The sequence below is a fragment of the Chiloscyllium plagiosum genome, unplaced genomic scaffold, assembly GCF_037043375.1.
Source record: "Chiloscyllium plagiosum isolate Xiang-an unplaced genomic scaffold, Cpla_swu_hap1 HiC_scaffold_20, whole genome shotgun sequence".
Classification (NCBI taxonomy): domain Eukaryota; kingdom Metazoa; phylum Chordata; class Chondrichthyes; order Orectolobiformes; family Hemiscylliidae; genus Chiloscyllium; species Chiloscyllium plagiosum.
In genome coordinates, this window is record NW_028270158.1 from 30,565,875 (window position 1) to 30,583,922 (window position 18,048).

General features: G+C 39.6%; 1 protein-coding gene across 10 annotated transcripts in view; it reads left to right on the top strand.

Annotated features, from left to right (window-relative positions):
- The window catches only part of tnrc6a (trinucleotide repeat containing adaptor 6A), a 172,456-nt gene that overhangs the window by 77,043 nt on the left and 77,365 nt on the right, over positions 1–18,048 (top strand). The gene's annotated exons all lie outside the window — the stretch shown is intronic.

The window sequence follows — 18,048 nt, forward strand, 5'->3', positions numbered from 1 at the left end:
CATGGCTACCAGATGCTCTTTTTGAAGTTGATGTGAATTTTGTGAAATTAGAAACATTTTAGTTTATGATTTAACTTCCATCCTGAAGATGTTTAAGACTTCATGCCCATTTTGAGGTAAGTATGTAATATTTAGTCTCCTTTTACATGCAGTCCTTGAGGCCAATGTATATTCTTTCTGAAATCACAATTCCAGATTGTTTGTTTCTGGAAGAAACAATGGAAAGCCTCAGCTTGTTTCATTCCCTTTGAGAAATCTTTTGTTTTTTAAAAGGAGAACCACAAAATGTTTGAACTGCATGATACCTGAGGTTTGTGGTTCTGATTAACCATTTTTCCAGTGATCACTGTTTCCCTCGAATTCTGTAATTAAGTCACTGCTGGTCCACTGTAATAATTCATATCTGCAGATGATATAGAGCTAAGAGTTATGAGAATGTAAAACATTTTCAAGAATATTTGGATTGGTTTAGTGATTGGTCAAGAACATGGCAGGTATAATATAATGTGAATAAGTGAGGAAATGCAGTAGAAAGAACAGATGTGCCGAATGTTGCTTTAATAGGAGTTTAGAAAGTTAGGTGTGCAACGGGACTTGGGTGTCCTTGTCAATAAATCGTTAAAGGCTAACATGCAGGAGCAGCAAGTGTTAGGAAATCCTCACTTTTATTGCAACAAGATTTCAGAGTACAGGCCTGTTTAAGCCTTCAATCATGTAGGAACTTAGATCAACCACATTTGGAGTACTTACGGTTTTGGTCTCTGTCTCGGGAAAATATTATTGTCATACAGCTGTCATCTCTAAATGTATGTGATCGACTGGTTGATCAAAGTCTCTGACGGTCCATCTCACTGTTTGCTTGGCATGCACACATCAATTATCATGCTGTGCATTACTTCAATTTCCAGAAACCATGCAGCAAAAGAGAAGTGCATGCCCTGAACAGGCTTTACCAGCTTGTTATATTGTGTTTCAGTTTTGAGCAAGTGGACAACCTTGCAGGATAAAGTAAGCTTTGAGGTAACAAAGTAAAGAAATACTAGAAACTGATGTCAAAAACATCTATCACAGTACTAAAAACCTAGGCTGTTCAGCCTGTGGTGCCCATGTGGATTCTGAGCAAAAACAGCTCAGCCAGATCTCCTTTGACTGTTCTCTGTAGGCCTGCTGCTCAATAGGTCCATGCAGGTGAGGACAAAATGCAGAGAATGTAGCTGCAATCCCACATCCAATGTCCAAGCGATGGAAACTGACCAGGAGCCATAGATAAAAGTCTCGACCATAAATGTGATCTCCTGTTCCTCATCATTTGAAAGCAGCCAGCAGCATTCTGGATGTTCCAGACACCTCACTGCAGTGACCAGAGCCAAATTATTGTTAAGTTAAAAGAGGAACTTGGAATGGCACCACGATGATGTGCAGTAAGTTAAAGGATCGTTTTCCCTTGAATGACATGCTTTGGCCAAAGAAAGTCAGTGAGCTCAAGACCCTTTTGAAAGCTGTCCTCTGACAAAGCACGTTCTTCCAGTGGTGGTGAATCAATTAAAGAAACAATGACTAAGGCCACTGACTCTTCAAAGACTTTTTAAGACCAAAGATGAAATAATGGGAATCCAAAGTATGCCATTGATGCTTAAGAGATGGTCAGGCGAGACGAATATTTGTCTGAAGACACCTTTCAGTAACAGCTAGATTTGAAGGACTGTGAATGCTACTCCAGCTTGATAAATCCATCAATGTGAACCAGCAGAGCTCAGCTGTTTGTTTGTGTGCGTTGTTTTAAGGGCATAACCACTAAGGATGTTCTCACCCTTTTGCTCCTTGGAGAGAATCAGAGAAACTGACATTGACTACAAATGCAAAAGATACATGTTTGAAAAATATTCTAATCAAGAAACTATTTGCCATTATAACTGCTGCACCACTCGCCATGTTTGGCACAAATATGGACTTTGTTGCACTATACAGAAATGGTCCTAATATTCCTCCTTTTGGCAATTACCAGTATATAATCCACCACAGGGCATTAACAAGTAAAGCTGTGGACTTTGCTCAAGCAATTAAATTTCAGATTGTGAACTTGATGTAAGCTAGAACGCTTCAGCACTTTGTTTAAATCCTTACTCGACAAACACTGCTGCCTATAGTGAACCAATCCTCCATGCTGATCTGAGGTGGTTAAGTTGAAGGAAGGTCATAGTCATAGAGATGTATAGCACGGAAACAGACCCTTCAGTCCATTTTGTCCATGCCGACCAGATATCCTAAATTAATCTAGTCCCATTTGCTTGCACTTCCCATATCCCTGTAAACCCTTTCTATTCATATACCCATCCAGATGCCTTTTAAATGTTGTCATTGTGCCAGCCTCCTCCACTTCCTCTGGCAGCTCATTCCATACATGCACCACTCTCTGCGTGAAAAAGTTGCCCCTTAGGTCTCTTTTATATTTTTTCCCCCCTTATCCTAAATCTATGCCCTCTCGTTCTGGATTCTACAGGCAAAAGACCTTGTCTATTTATCCTATCCATGCCCCTCATGATTTTATAAACCTCTGTAAGGTCACCCCTCAGCCTTTGCTCCAGGGAAAACAGCCCAACCTATTCAGCCTCTCCCTGTAGCTCAAATCCTCCAACCCTGGCAACATCCTTGTAAATCTTTTCTGAACCCTTTCAAGTTTCACAACATCTTTCCGATAGAAAGGAGATCAGAATTGCACACAGTATTCCAACAGTGGCCTAGCAAGTGTTTTGTACAGCCGCAACATGACCCCTCAACTCCTGTTCTCAATACTCTGACCAATAAAGGAAAGCTTACAAAACACCACCTTCACTATCCTATCTTCTTGCAACTCTACTTTCAAGGACTGTGAACCTGTAACTCCAAGGTTTCTTTGTTCAGCAACACTCCCTCGGACCTTACCGTTAAGTGATTAAGTCCTGCTCTGATTTGTCTTACCAAAATGCATCACCTCTCATTTATCTAAATTAAACTCCATCTGCCATTCCTCAGCCCATTGGCGCTTCAGATCAAGATCCTGTTGTGCTCTGAGGTAACCTTCACAGGTCCACTACACTTCCAATTTTGGTGTCATCTGCAATCTTACTAGCTAGATCTCCTGCTAAACGTTTTTTTAGAACCGGTGCCTAAAATTGTTACTTTCCCTTAAATCAAGGAATGAAATGTGTTGTGAGATGATGCGTGGTTGCTCGACTGAGTTCCTTACAGAGTTAACCTCAAAAACAAACAAGTTGAACTGTGAACTGCAACGAAAGGGCGGTGACCTTAATGCCTGTGCTGCTGTGAATGCATTAAAGATGAAACTGGGTCTGTGGTCCTCCCTGCTAAAAAAAAAAGCCGGAATCCTTCATGAGTCTGGAGAAAATACTAGGAAGAAAGTCAAAAACAGTGATAAGTGGTTCCATCTTGAAAACTTTGTACACCTGTGGAAGTTAGCAAAGAGTTCAATAGGTGATTTCAAGAATTAGATAGGACATTGAGTTGGCTACCACATTCCATCAAATGTTCCATTTACAAAACACGAGTTGATATGGATTGATATGAGAAATGATTTTGAGCTGAATGTCAGTCGGATCAAGGAATATTGATTTTTAAGGACTTGTATACAAAAATATCCATTTCTATCATCCTCTGCTTTTAAAGCTTACTTATGGTGTTGTAGAACAGAGACCTAAGAGTTCAGGTACATAATTCTTTGAAGTTTGCCTCTCAGATTTGGGCGGTTAAGAAGGCGTTAAGCATACTTGTCTTCATTGCTCAGTCCTTTCGAGTATAGGTGTTGGGATGTTATGTTAAAGTTATACAAGTCATTGGTTAGGCTTCTTCTGGAGTACTAGATTTGCTCATTCTGTTATAGGAAGGATACTGTTAAGCTGGGGAGGGTTCAGAAGAGATTTATCAGGATGTTGCCAGGACTGGAGCTTTTTAGTTGAAGGAGAGGCTGGACAGGTTGAGACTATTTTCAGTGGAGCATAAGAGGTTGAGGGGTGACCTTGTATCGCTTTATAAAATCATGAAAGGTAGAGATAAGGTGAACGACAGATGTCTTTTCCTGAGAATTGGGGATTTTAAGACTAGGGGCATATTTTTAAGATGAGAGGAGAGATTTGAAAACAACATGGGGCAGTTATTTTTTAGTGATTTGAGTGTGGAATGAATTTCCAGAGGAAATGGTGGATGCGGGCACAGTTAAAGCTGTCCAAAGACATTTGGATAAGTACATGAATAAGAAATGTTTGGAGGCATGTGGCCAAATGAAGGCACGTGGGGCTAGTTCAGTTTGGAATTATGATTGGCATAGGTTGGACTGAAGGGTTTGTTTCTGTATGACTATGACACTACTTTGAGTCCACAAACTTTTGAGCTTCATCCGGAGGCTCTCTGAAGATGTTACCTAGTATGGTGACAAAATGTCTGAAAATGAACCTTCCAGCTCAGTGAGCAAGCCTACATCCAGAACCTCATCCTGAGCTAAGTCTTTTCAGAATTTGCTTCTGGGAGATAGGATATTTTCAAATGATGATAATCGCATTTGAGTATTGCATCTGCTCAGATACCCATTTGATGGACTGTATATGACTTGCTCAAACTGCAACCCAGACGTCAAAGTACGAACTGATCATGTGCAGTCACAGGTGTCGCACTGAGACTTGGTGAATGGAGGACAAAATGTATAATGCTAATACTTTGTTTTAAATGTTCTTGCATTAAATGTATGGATTGTGATCAGCTGGTTCATAGCAAGGCTTGGTCTTAATGCTGATTTAGGTTAGCAATGATCAGCCTGCTCTAACCAGCAAGAATGAAATTTTTTTGGCATTTCTTTTATTTCTGTAACATTTCTGCTTTAATACTTCACGATAAACATCTGTGTAGAAAGTGTATTTGATTTAGGTTTTTTGTGTAAAGCTTGGGCAATTTAACGGCAGACTTGAATGGAGTTGAAGCAGTTGTATGTTTGCTTTTGGAATCTCCTCTGTCTACAAACAACACAAGCTTGACTATGCAACTGATTCACTTCATTCAATGAGCATTCACACTTTGTCATCATCATGGTGGCTTGGGTGTTTTCAAAGAAAACTCATCCAAACATCACTTGAAAAGGCAGCAAAGTTTCTTAAATATCTTGTGACATCAGTGGGAAAGGAGTCTCAATACTCTTGGTTATTTTGAACTGAAGCACACTATCTTATGAAAATGCATGGAGACCTGCAAGGTGCAGAGGTTTTCAAGTTTCATTACTTAGGTTTTGTGGCTGAAAGAAGAAAAAGGTAGAAATAAATTAGCAAGAATACTATGAGTGACATTTAAAATGTTCCAATGTTTTCAGTTAGCTGTGATGTGTACATTGTTTTGTGAATCACCATCGAATGCAGTGGGTAGCCTGTCTTGCTCTGGCTGATATCAATACAGTATAAAGGAATCCTGAAATGCCAGCTGTCTTGTAAAATTGTCAAGTTATGCGATTCAAATAGGATATTCTACAACCATTGTGAATAATGTACAGTATGTGGAAAGTTCTGCAAGATTCTCCCGTTAGAATAGCAGTGTATGTTTTTTAATTTTGAGAGAGATATTGGGTTCTGTTGTTGTCACTCTCCTTCTCTATCTTTCTCTTTCCTCTGCCTGACAGCCCTCCAAGTTGAATTCCTGTCTCTACATGTTCTGCTATATTTTAGATTTACTGGTTATTTAACTTGGAAGAGAAAAATATTTCTCTCGCATGTTCTGGCAGAAAATCCTGGCTGGTGTTCTGGAAGACGTTGGGAATTGCTTGCAGCTCATTCTGATTCTTGTTTACTCTGCGTCAAGGTAGCTGATTCAAGGCAAAATCCAGCATAAACGGAGGAATAGATTCATACTTGTTGTGCAAGGGGCCACGTTTCAATTTTGTCTTAATCAAGATGTCATTGAGCAGGTTAGATTTGGCACAAGATTGAGAGATTCATAAAGTATAAAAATAATAAATTGATCATTTTCTAAAAAAAAAGGTCCATTTTAGAAAATGCATTTCTCACTAATAAAACCTGCTTTGTCTTTTCACTTAAGCCGAGCTAGAGACAGAAACTAAGCCCTAGGTCTTGAACACCAGGGAAGTAGCTAAGAACTGGGGCTGAGCTTTGGGTTTAATTAATACTGACTTTGCACTTCCCTCTGACGCATGCTGAGCTTTGGAAAATTTCTACGCAAGTGTATGGTGGAAGTGGGTTTCTTTTCATCTTGTTCTCTCTGCTGCATGGATAGTTTTTTGGAGAGGGAGAGAAGAACTTGGAAAAGTGTGTGTGTCTGTCTGTCCAGCTCTTGTTTACAGGGCCATAGAAAGATTCCCTGGTACAGGTCTTCTATATGTCTACAATAAGACTTGACATGCTGCACACATCCTTTGTGGGCCTAGTTCTGGACCCTAGTCTGGGCTGTTAGATAAGCCTAGTTTAGATAAAGTAGGAGGAGAGATGCTAAAGTAGTGCATTATTAGGAACTCTTTTACTTAATTTCCTAATCTAAACTACTGCTATAAATTGTAAATACTTCAGCCTAAAACTGATCTGTATCAGTGTTAGTTTATCATTGATTTTTTTTTTGTTGTTTCGAAGGTTTACTAATCCTCAATCCATTGTATTATTATCCGCAAACCCATGAATTCCTACGTTTATCTTACAATGTCCTGTGTAGTGCCTACAAAACTCATTTGGAGCAGAAGTAGGCTATTTGACCCATCAAGCATGGCTAATTGAATAATATTCAGCTAACCACTTTGCTACCCTTCCTGATTAAAAATCATCTAACTCAGTCTTGATTTATTTTTTAACCCAGCCTCCACAATCCATGACAGTAAAGAATTCCACATGTCCATTCCCTGCTGAGAGAAGAAATTCCTCTTCTGTCCTAAGTGGCTGATCCCTTACTCTGAAATTATGCCCTTTGGTCCTAGACACCTTATGTAAGGGGAACAACCTTTCAGCATCTACCCTGTCAAGCCCCCCAAGAATCTTGTGTTTCAATATGGTCACCTGGGTCCTAAGTTCCAATGAGTAAGAGCCCAACCTATTCAACCTTAGCTCACAGGAAAATTCCTCTCGACCTGGGTTCAGTCATAGAGATGTACAGCATGGAAACAGACCCTTTAGTCCAACCCGTCCATGCCGACCAGATATCCCAACCCAATCTAGTTCCACCTGCCAGCACCCGGCCCATATCCCTCCAAACCCTTCCTATTCATATACCCATCCAAATGCCTCTTAAATGTTGCAATTGTACCAGCCTCCACCACATCCTCTGGCAGCTCATTCCATACACATACCACTCTGTGTGAAAACGTTGCCCCTTAGGTCTCTTTTATATCTTTCCCCTCGCACCCTAAGCCTTTGCCCTCTAGTTCTGGACTCCCCGACCCCAGGGAAAAGACTTTGTCTATTTATCCTATCTATGCCCCATATAATTTTGTAAACCTCTATAAGGTCACCCCTCAGCCTTTGATGCTCCAGGGAAAACAGGCCAACCTATTCAGCCTCTCCCTGTAGCTCAGATCCTCCAACCCTGGCAACATCCTTGTAAATCTTTTCTGAATCCTTTCAAGTTTCACAACATCTTTCCGATAGGAAGGAGACCAGAATTGCTTGCAATATTCCATCAGTGGCCTAACCAATGTCCTGTACAGCCGTAACCCACTGAACCTTTTCTGGACTGCCTGCAATACCAGCCCCTCTTTCCTTTAGCTAAGAGGAGCACATCTGTTCATAGTGTTCTAGTTCTTTTCACACTAATGCTTTATTTAGATTTAGCAAGTCTGCTCTATTTTATACTCTATTCCCTTTTAAAATAAAGGCTAACAGTCCATTTGCCTTCCTCATTACCTGCTGAATGTGAAATAATCACAAAACATAATCATACATGTGGACTCTCAAAATCCCTCTCTTCTGCAGCATTCTGCAGTTTCTTTCCATTTAAATAATAATCACTCTGTACTCTCCCTGTCAAATTGCATCATCTCTTGTTTTCCCACATTACATACCATCTGCTAAGTGTTTGCCTACTCACTTAGACAGTTTATACCATGTGCAGATTTTGTCATCTTCACCACTTGCTTTCCCATTTATTTGCATTATTAGAAACTTGGCTGAAGTACTTTCACTTCTGTCATTCAATTCTGAGTCCTGTGGTTTTCCAATAGTTACAGATTATCCTAAAAATGCTTCCTTATCCTCTCTACTTTCTATTACTTAATTGTTCCATTCTTGTATACTACCCTAATACCATGGGCCTAATGTGTGGTACCTTATCAAATCCCTTTTAGAAATCCAAATATATTAAATGTACTGACTCCCCATTATCTATTCTGCTTGTTACCCCAGATATCCAGTAAATTTGGAAGGCATGATTTCTTCTCATTGAAGCCATGCTGACTCTGATCAAAAGTATTTCTGAATGGTCTGATATTATATCCTTTATCATGGACATTAATGTTGTTGTCCCAACGTTAAGCTAACTGACTACGTTTTTTTGTCTCCTTCCATTTTTGAACATTGTGTTACGTTGGCGGTTTTGCAATCCTCTGTGACATTATCAAAATCTCAGATTTCTTGCACGAATACTTAGCAGCGCATCCACTATCTGAATATCTACTTCCATTAATATCCTAGGCTACAAACCATCGAATCCAGAGGATTTATCAAACTTTAGTCCCATTCGTGCTCTTGTACTTTTTCCCCAGTGATAGTTACTATCCTTATTTTCTCCCCAACTACCTTTTGCCCATTGATTATTTTGTATTTTTGGATTTCTATTAGTGTCTTATACCATAAAGGCTGCAGAGTATTTATTCAACTCCTGTGCCATTTCCTGGTTCTCCATTATTGTTTTCCCAGCCTCATTCTCTAAGAGGCTGATGCTCACTTTGGCCTTTCTTCCTTACATATTTAAAGGAGGTCTTGCTGTCAGTCTGGATATTATGGAGAAGACATTTATTTTGATACTTTACTTTACGAATGCTTATTCTTCATAATTTATTGTAACTATTCTTTAAAAATAGTATAAATTTTATGCTGAAGCTAAAAAACAGAGAGCTAAACATAAACTGAAAGCCTCACTTTTAAAGAATAGAAATATTTGCCAGTTAATTCTTTTGCCCTGCACTTGTGTCACATTATGACTTTTATAATGTTTCTGCCACTGATGTTACTGGAGGTCTCTGGGTCCACATTTTATACTCTTATCCTCACTACTTCTTCCAGAGACATATTGCAGAAAGCCTTACATTTAGCTCCTCTTTCTCTTGCAGCACCAAATTCACACTTTTAGCCAAATTCTCAAAAATAATCACTTGGCCTTTGTGTATAAAGTCTCCAGTCAAACTGACCATATAGTACAGAAAATCCCTTTCTTATGTGGATCTATTGGAGTCACAGTTATCAGCATCTCATTTAAACAACAAATTTCAGGTGCTTGAATAATAACTGACCATACCTTACCGCTGTGCTATCTAATTAGGCTATTTTAAGATAAAGGTGTTTCAAAGATGTGTAATAACATCTCTGAGCAGGTTGATTTGAAAATAGACAAAAAACAAGAACTTAAAGGCTATTGTCTGAATCTGACTCAACCTGAAATTTAATTATGAAATGCTTTTTGAAACTTCAAGTAATTACATGCATCAGATTCCCACTTGGTCCACCCTAGTTACATTTTCGAATTCTGTAGCTTTGTCAAATCAATGTTGGCTCTATCCAGTCACACTGATTTTCCAAATGCCTTGTTATTGCATCCTAATAATAAATTCTAGCTTTTTCCCCACCAATGATATATAACTGGCATAGATTTCTTGTTTTCTTCTTGCCTCTCTTCCATAAGTGTTACATTCACAATCTTCTAATAGCGGCACATATTTTTGGCATCTATAGAGTTATAGAAAATTAGAGCCAATGCCTTCAGTGTCTTTGTGGTATCGCACCTCACTATTAGCGCCTTGGAATTCAAGTCCTGCTATTGCAGGAATCATCTCAGAAGTTAAAAATATTATCAAATTATACAAAGTTCACAAATTTACGTGTTTGTTAGACTCCTGTTAACAGAAAACATGCACCAAGTTTCTGTACTTAACAGAACTTCAATTTATTGCAAATGAAAATATTAGTAAATTATGAACTGTTGACAGATAATTACTTGTTACTGCTTTAACCCTCTTCTAAAACCCCTGTTCTCTCCCCCTTGCGCATATGCAGACAATCACATACAACGCCAGTCCTCAGGATTCGACGGGATGTTCTTTTGTTAACCAAGTTGTTCTGATTTTTCTTGTCATGTTTGCACAAGGGGACAGGTTCACAAATTATAAAGTCTCTGACTCTCGTTAAAAGCAACAGCTAACAGCACGTGGTGGAAGAAAATAAACTGACTTGCTTTAGGTATTTAACTGGGGGGAGAGAGAGAGAGAATACCACCTGCACTCCAGCAGTCTGAGGCTTGTGCCAGCATTATTCACATCCACAAGCTGTTCATGGAGCCAATAAGATGGTTGTTACCAGGCTTATCGCCTTTGGCAATCACATCTGGTCACAACTCCGCATCCAATCAACCACTTATTTCTCCCTTTATATACAAACCCTTATGCTTTCTAACACCTTTTCCCACTGCTTTTAAAGCAACAATCTTAGAACATCACAGTGCAGTACAGGCCCTTCGGCCCTTAATATTGCGCCAACCTGTGGAACCAATCTGAAGCCTATCTATCCTACACTATTCCATTTTCTTGGATATGTTCAGTGGATATGTTTATCCACTTGTTAAAGTGGGGATTTGAGATGGCTCAGGGAACTCCTTGTGGACTCAGACCTGTAAAGCCTCTCTCTTGGTTCGTTCCAGGGATCGTACTCTTTGGAAGTCTGGAATAAAAACCTCTTACAGACAATTTAGTTTAATTTTAGTCGTCCTCTTTATTCACTAATGGCATCACTGTTGCAACACAACACTGATATCTGTAAGCTAAACTAGCTAGGTTCTAAAACCTTGGAGAGTCGGTACCAGCTGTTCAAGTGCCTCCGCAGGGTACTCCGATGTACTAATACAAAGTGGCTTCCTTTATGCAAAAGTCTTTTTAAAATTGCATTTTCTTAATTAGACAGATAACCGGTGAAAGACAATAATTTGTAAGGAAGAAAAGTTAATTGACAGGTCTACGTATGCTTGACTAATCACTCCTACACGCCCTAAGCCATTCATCAGATGGGAAAAACATTCCCAGCTGAGTTAGGTGCCTGTTAGCGAGATAAACCCCTATCATAGAGGTACCAGTCTGAGCTAATTGGAGAGTTCATAAGGTAAACTTGTTCGGCTCACATGTCTGATACAATTATTTTACAAAATGGCTTCTTAGCAAGGAGGGCAAACTTTTGACCATAAAATGGCTTCCTGACACATTGTGCAGAATCTCTTCAATGTTAGGCTTCAAATAACTTTCTTTAAAGCTAGGAGCAGACTCCTGCTTTTTAAACACTGTATCATTCTGTACCCGTGGCTGAGATGTTACCATTAAGTTGCATTTAAACTATTTCATTAGTCTTCGAATTAAAATGTAATGCTATCTTTTTCAGGGCTGTGATTCAAATTCAAATAAGACATAAGATCTGATTAGTTAGAATTGACAGTGGGCCAATCTGTAAGGTCTATAGAGTGGTCTGCAACCACAACAAGTAAGTTAAAGCTTCACTAATATTAGCTTTTACAGAGTTTGTATTTAATACTGGTAATGGCTGTTCAATGTCATAAAGTCCTAAAATGCAATTAAATTCAATCCATAGCAGATGAGCACTAAGAGTTAATTTTCAACTGGCTCTGACAGCCTCAGCACTAAAATGGTCTCCCCCTCCCTCTCTCTCTCATGTCCTTTTGAACACTCAAGTCAGGGTCTTGTAGCAGCAAAGATTTTCTTTCTCTCTCTGTCTGCCCCGCTTGCAAGGGGTAATAAGAATCCATTATAATCGACAGCAAATGACCATTTAGTTACAAAGCTTTTGATAATACTGAGTTTCATTTAAGTCAGAATCAAACACTGTCACTAATTTCACAAGGGAACGGCTGTGAATATTATCACTTGGTGTCCTGTTCACACAGATTCATCGATGCTAAAGCAAATGTTCTTAATTGTCTTACAGCATCCTGTTATCACTTGGTGAGCCCAAATGTCCCTATCTTCTGCATTCCTTGAGTTCCCTCCGTTTTCTGAGTCTTCCTGCCTGTCTGTTTTCTAGTGCAGTAAATGTGTTCTATAATTCAGCATTACATTTTAGTCTAAATATTTAAAGACAAGTTTTAAGGCTATAGACTTTCTCACATTGACCATTTAACTGCCCTTAAGCTGGCGAGTCTACTACTGTTGCAGGCAGTGCATTCCACGGTCATACTACTTTGAGTAGAGAATTTACCCCTGACATCTGTCCTATATCTATCACCCCTCAATTTAAAGTTATGTCCCCTCGTGCTAGCCATCACCATCCGAGGAAAAAGGCTCTCACTGTCCACCCAGTCAAACCCTCCGATTATCTTATGTCTCCTCTCAACCTTCTCTCTAACAAAAGCAGTCTCTAGTCCCTCAGTCTTTCCTCATAAGGCCTTCCCTCCATACCAGGCAACATCCTAGTAAATCTCCTCTGAACCCTTTACAAAACTTCCACATCCTTTCTATAATGTGGTGACCAGAACTGTACTCAGTACTCTAAGTGCGGTTGTACCAGAATTTTGTACAGCTGCAACATGACCTCATGGCTCCAAAACTCCATTTCTCTACCAATAAATGCTAACGCACCGTATGCCGCCTTAACCCTATGAACCTGTGTGGCAACTTTCAGGGATCTATGTATATGGACACCTGAGATCTCTCTGCTCATCCACTTGTTACCATTGGCCCAGTACTCTTTATTCCTCTTGCTCCTTGCAAAGTGAATCACCTCTCACCTTTTCTGCATTAAATACCATTTGCCGCCTCTCAGCCCAGCTCTGCAGTTTATCTATGTCCCTCTGTAACCTGCAACATCCTTCGGCACTATCCACAACTCCACCAACTATAGTGTCATCCACAAATTTACTAACCAATCTTTCTACGCCCTCATTCTAGGTCAATTATAAAAATGACAAACAACAGAGTCCCTAGAACAGATCCTTCTGGTACATCACTAGTAACTGAACTCCAGGATGAACGTTTCCCATCAACCACCTCCATCTGTCATCTTTCAGCTCGCCAATTTCTGATCCAAACCACAAAAGCACCCTCAAAGATGGTAAAGGAAATTGTCTGGTGGCAGATAAATATTCCCCACTGCACCATCCCTCGGTGATAAATCAGTTCTCCTTGATGTTGAGAATAAATCTGAGGAAGAACTAAGGGTGACAAGGGCATAGAATGTAATCTGGGTTTAGTACTTCAGTGTTCTTCACAGAGTCTCCGCGGGCCTACTACTAGTCGGGCAAGGCATCAAATACACAGCAGCCAGACTGTGGGAAGTGATTAATGAATCAACAAGAGGGGAACATTCTCATCAAACTACTGACAGATGTATCTGTCCATAACAGTATCTGTAGGAGCGGCCATCGCACAGTTGTGGTGTGTGATCCAAAACGCTAAATCCCATTCCTCCGTATTTTGTGCAATAGCTGGGATTTAGATGTTTCAGTAAGAACAGAGAAGATGGTAAAAGAGGGGGAGGTGTGGCATTGTTAGTCAAGGACAGTATTACGGTGACAGAAAATGTTTGAGGACTTGTCTACTGAGGTCACATGGGCTGAGGTTCGAAACAGGAAAGGTGAGGTCACCCTGCTGGGAGTTTTCTATAGACCTCCAAATAGTTCCAGGAATGTAGAGGACAGGAGAGCAAAGATAATTCTAGATAGGAGCGAGAGTAACAGGGTAGTTGTTATGGAGACCTTTAACTTTCCAAATATTGGAAATACTATAGTTCGAGTACTTTAGATGGGTCAGTTTTTGTCCAATGTGTGTGGGATGGTTTCCTGACACATTGTGGACACGTCAACAAGAGGTGAGGCCACATTAGACTTGGTACTGAGTAATGAACCTGACCAGTTGGGAGGTAGGTGAGCACTTGGGTGATCGTGACCACAATTCAGCTATGGAGGAGCTTAGGTACATACCGCAGGGCAAGAGTTATAGCTAGGGGAAAGGAAATTATGCAATTTAGGCAAGATTTTAAATGCATAAGATAGGTAAGGAGTGGAGCTTATTCAAGGAATAGATACTGCGTGTCCTTGATAACTATGTATCAGTCAGGCAAGGAGGAAATGGTTGAGCATGGTTTACTAAAAAAAAGTTGAATCTCTTGTCAAGAGGAAGAAAAAGGCTTATTTAAAGATGAGAAGTGAAGGCTCAGTTAGGGCGCTTGAGAGTTACAAGTTACCCAGGAAGGACTGAAAGAGAGAGCTAAGAAGAGCCAGGAGAGGATGTGAGAAGTCATTGGCAGATAGGATGAAGGAAAACTCTAAGCTTTCTGTAAGGATATCAGGCATAAAAGAATGACTGGAGTAAGATAGGGCCAATCAAGGATAGTAGTGGGAAGTTGATTGAAGTGCTAAATGAATATTTTTCGTCAGTATTCGTCAGCATTCACACAGGAAAAAGACTATATTGTTGAGAATACTGCAACACAGGCTACTAGTCTAGATGGGATTGAGGTTCTCAAGAAGGATGTGTCAGCAATTCTGGGAAGTAAGAAAATAGATAAGTCCTCTGGGCCAGATGCGATATATCCCAAAATTCTCTGAGAAGCCACGGAGGAGATTGTAGAGCCTTTGGTTTTGATCTTTGTCGTCATTGTCTGCAGGAATAGTGCCAGAAGACTGGAAGATTGCAAATGTTGTCCCCTTGTTCAACAAGGAGATAGACAACCCTGGTAATTTATAGACCAGTAAGCAAAGTGTTGAGTGTTGGAAAAGGTTATAAGTGAGAAGATTTATAATCATCTATATAGAAATAAGTTGATTATGGATAGTCAACATGGTTTTGTGAAGGGTAGGTCGTGCCTTGAGTTCTTTGAGATGGTGACCAAATAGGTGGATGAGGGTAAAGCAGTTGATGTGGTGTATATGGATTTCAGTAAGATGTTTGATAAGATTATCCACGATCTTGTTATGACTGTTATGGGGAGATTTGTCTACTTTGTCTTACAACTTTCTTCAGTATATTTCTCGCCTATTACATGGTTTCATAAGTGTTTATTTCATGCCTTGCCACTTATTCCATATAATATTTTCTCCCATCTATCTCAGTGGGATGGTTATGATTGCTATGCTTTTCTTTTTGCATACTTAAATAAGCTGTCTCATTTAGTTTACTTTCATAACCAACATTCTCTTTCCATTATCATTTTTTTATATTTTAAAATCCTATCCTCCAGGCTTGATACTTTTTTCTGTAAATATTATAAACATCAGTCTTTAATTCTACCTTTCACTTATTGGCCAATGATGGGCAACTTTTTGTTCTTTAACAGAATTTGTAATCTTTGCAAATTATGAATGAATTATTTAACATTTCATTTCTATCTACCATTGCATTTTATCCTAATTTCCCAATATACTTTGGCCATTTTTTTCTTGTGTACCAATGCTCTTAGCCTTGAGCTAAGACTTCATCAGCTTGATCGTATTCTTCCCCAGAAGCTCCTTTACAACAGGATTCTTCAGTAATTTTGTCGTCTTGCACAAAATTAGACCTAAACTAATCTGTTCCTTCGTTGGTTCGTTGACATACTGAGCTGTAAATCTATCTGAATGCATTTCCTGAACTTGATTTCCCCCTCAGCTATTGCTTGAAATTTGGTTTGTCCAGCTTGTATGAAGAATTAAGTTCCTTGTAACTATTATATTTTTATCAATGCATTTACTTTTCTGATTTATATTCTCCCTGGCACAACAAATTTTGTTGGGTCAACATAAATATTCCCAACATTTTTCGAACTCCTTGTTTCTTAACTCCACCCAAACTGATTCCACATTTTGATTTTGAGTTAAGATCTTTTTCTCTGTCTTTATTCTGTTCCTTATTATCAAGGCAACTCTCTCCATTTTCTGGAATATTTAATACCCAGTCTTTGTTGCTGTACAACTGCTCATGCATAATGTCTGTTTCAACAAACCTATTACTTTCTAACTGTCATTGTTTCATCCATTTTATTATAATGCTTCACAAATTTGAGCTTAATATTTCCTCATTTTGCTGATATCAACCCAATCACTGGTGTTTCATGACTTTTATTGAGCTCTACCCCTTTCGGTTACCTTTCTGTTGTTCCTTCTAACAGAGCTCCTAAGTCAATTCTGTTCACTTAAATCATAGAGTCATAGGGATGTACAACATAGGGAAACAGACCCTTTGGTCCAATTTGTCCATGCTGACCAGATATCCTAAATTAATCTAGTCCCATTTGCCAGCGTTTGGTCCATATTCCTCTCAACCCTTCCTATTCATACACTCATCCAGATGCCTTTTAAATGTTGTAGTTGTGCCAGCCTCTCCCACTTCCTCTGGCAGCTCATTCCATACACACACCACCCTTTGCGTGAAAGCGTTGCCCATTAGGTCCCTTTTTAAATCATTCCCTTCTCTCCCTCAATCTATGCCCTCTAGTTTTTGATGACTCCACTTTGGGGAAAAGACCATGTCTATTTACTTTGTCCATAACCCTCATGATTTTATAAACCACTATAAGGTCACCCCTCAGCCTCCAACGCTCCAGTCTATTTAGACCCTCCTTATAGCTCAAACCCTCCAACCTGGCAGCATCCTTGTAAATCTCTTCTGAATCCTTCCAAGTTTCACAACATCCTTCCTATAGCAGGAGATCAGAATTGCAGACAGTATTCCAAACATGGCCTAACCAATATCCTGTGCGGCCTAACATGACCTCCCAAATCCTATACTCAAATCACTCACCAATAAAGGAGAGCGTGCCAAATGCTGCCTTCACTATCCTATCTACCTGCGACTCCACTTTCAAGGAACCTGCACTCCAAGGTCTCTTTTGTTCATTGACACTCCCCAGGATCTTACCATTAAATGTAAAAATCTTGCCCTGATTTGCCTTTTCCAAAATGCAGCACCTCACATTTATCTTAATTAATCTCCATCTGCCACTCCTCGGCTCATTGACCCATCTGATCAAGATCCTGTTGTACTCTGAGGTAGTCTTCTTCGCTGTCCACTATACCACTGAAAAGCAACCCTCCACTACAGTCCTCTGTCATCTACCTGCCAATTCTGTATCCACATGGCTAGTTCTCCCTGTATTACATGTGATCTAATCTTGGTTTTCAGTCTCCCATGTGGAACCTTGTCAAATGCCTTACTGACGTTCATATAGATCACACCCATCGCTCACCAATCATCTTTGTTACTTCAAAAAAAAACTCAATCAATTTAGTGAGACACTGACCTTAGCCTTTCCAAATACATGTAAATCCTGTCCCCTAGGATTCCCTCGAACAACTTGCCAACCATCGATGTCAGGCTCACTGGTCTGTAGTTCCCTGTCTTGTCCTTACCACCTTTGTTAAATCGTGGCACCACGTTAGCCAATCTCCCGTCTTCCAGCACCTCACCTATGACTATTGATACAGATATCTCATCAAGGGGCCTAGCAATGCCTTCCATAGCCTTCCACAAGTTCAATCACAAACAAAAATCACAATTTACTATTTTATCAAGATGTGCATTTAATGCTGAAAAATACCCTCCTTGTGTTCAGGTCGCTACATGAGCAGATTGAATTTGGAACTACATTCACCTTCCTGAGAACTGTTTGGGATGTTTTTAAATATCTTTGCATTTTGTTAAAATGTTACTCTTTACCTTTTTATCATTTTGGTGTGAGAAGTCGAGGTCATTAAGTAATGTCTTGCATAGTTAGTAAAGTGACAAATCACAACCTGGAGAGAGAATTGAGAAGTTTAAAAATATCAAGATGAGTTTGCAGCATGTGCATAATTTCACTGCAAGTGTTCTTTCATCAGAAGTTTATATTTATAAAC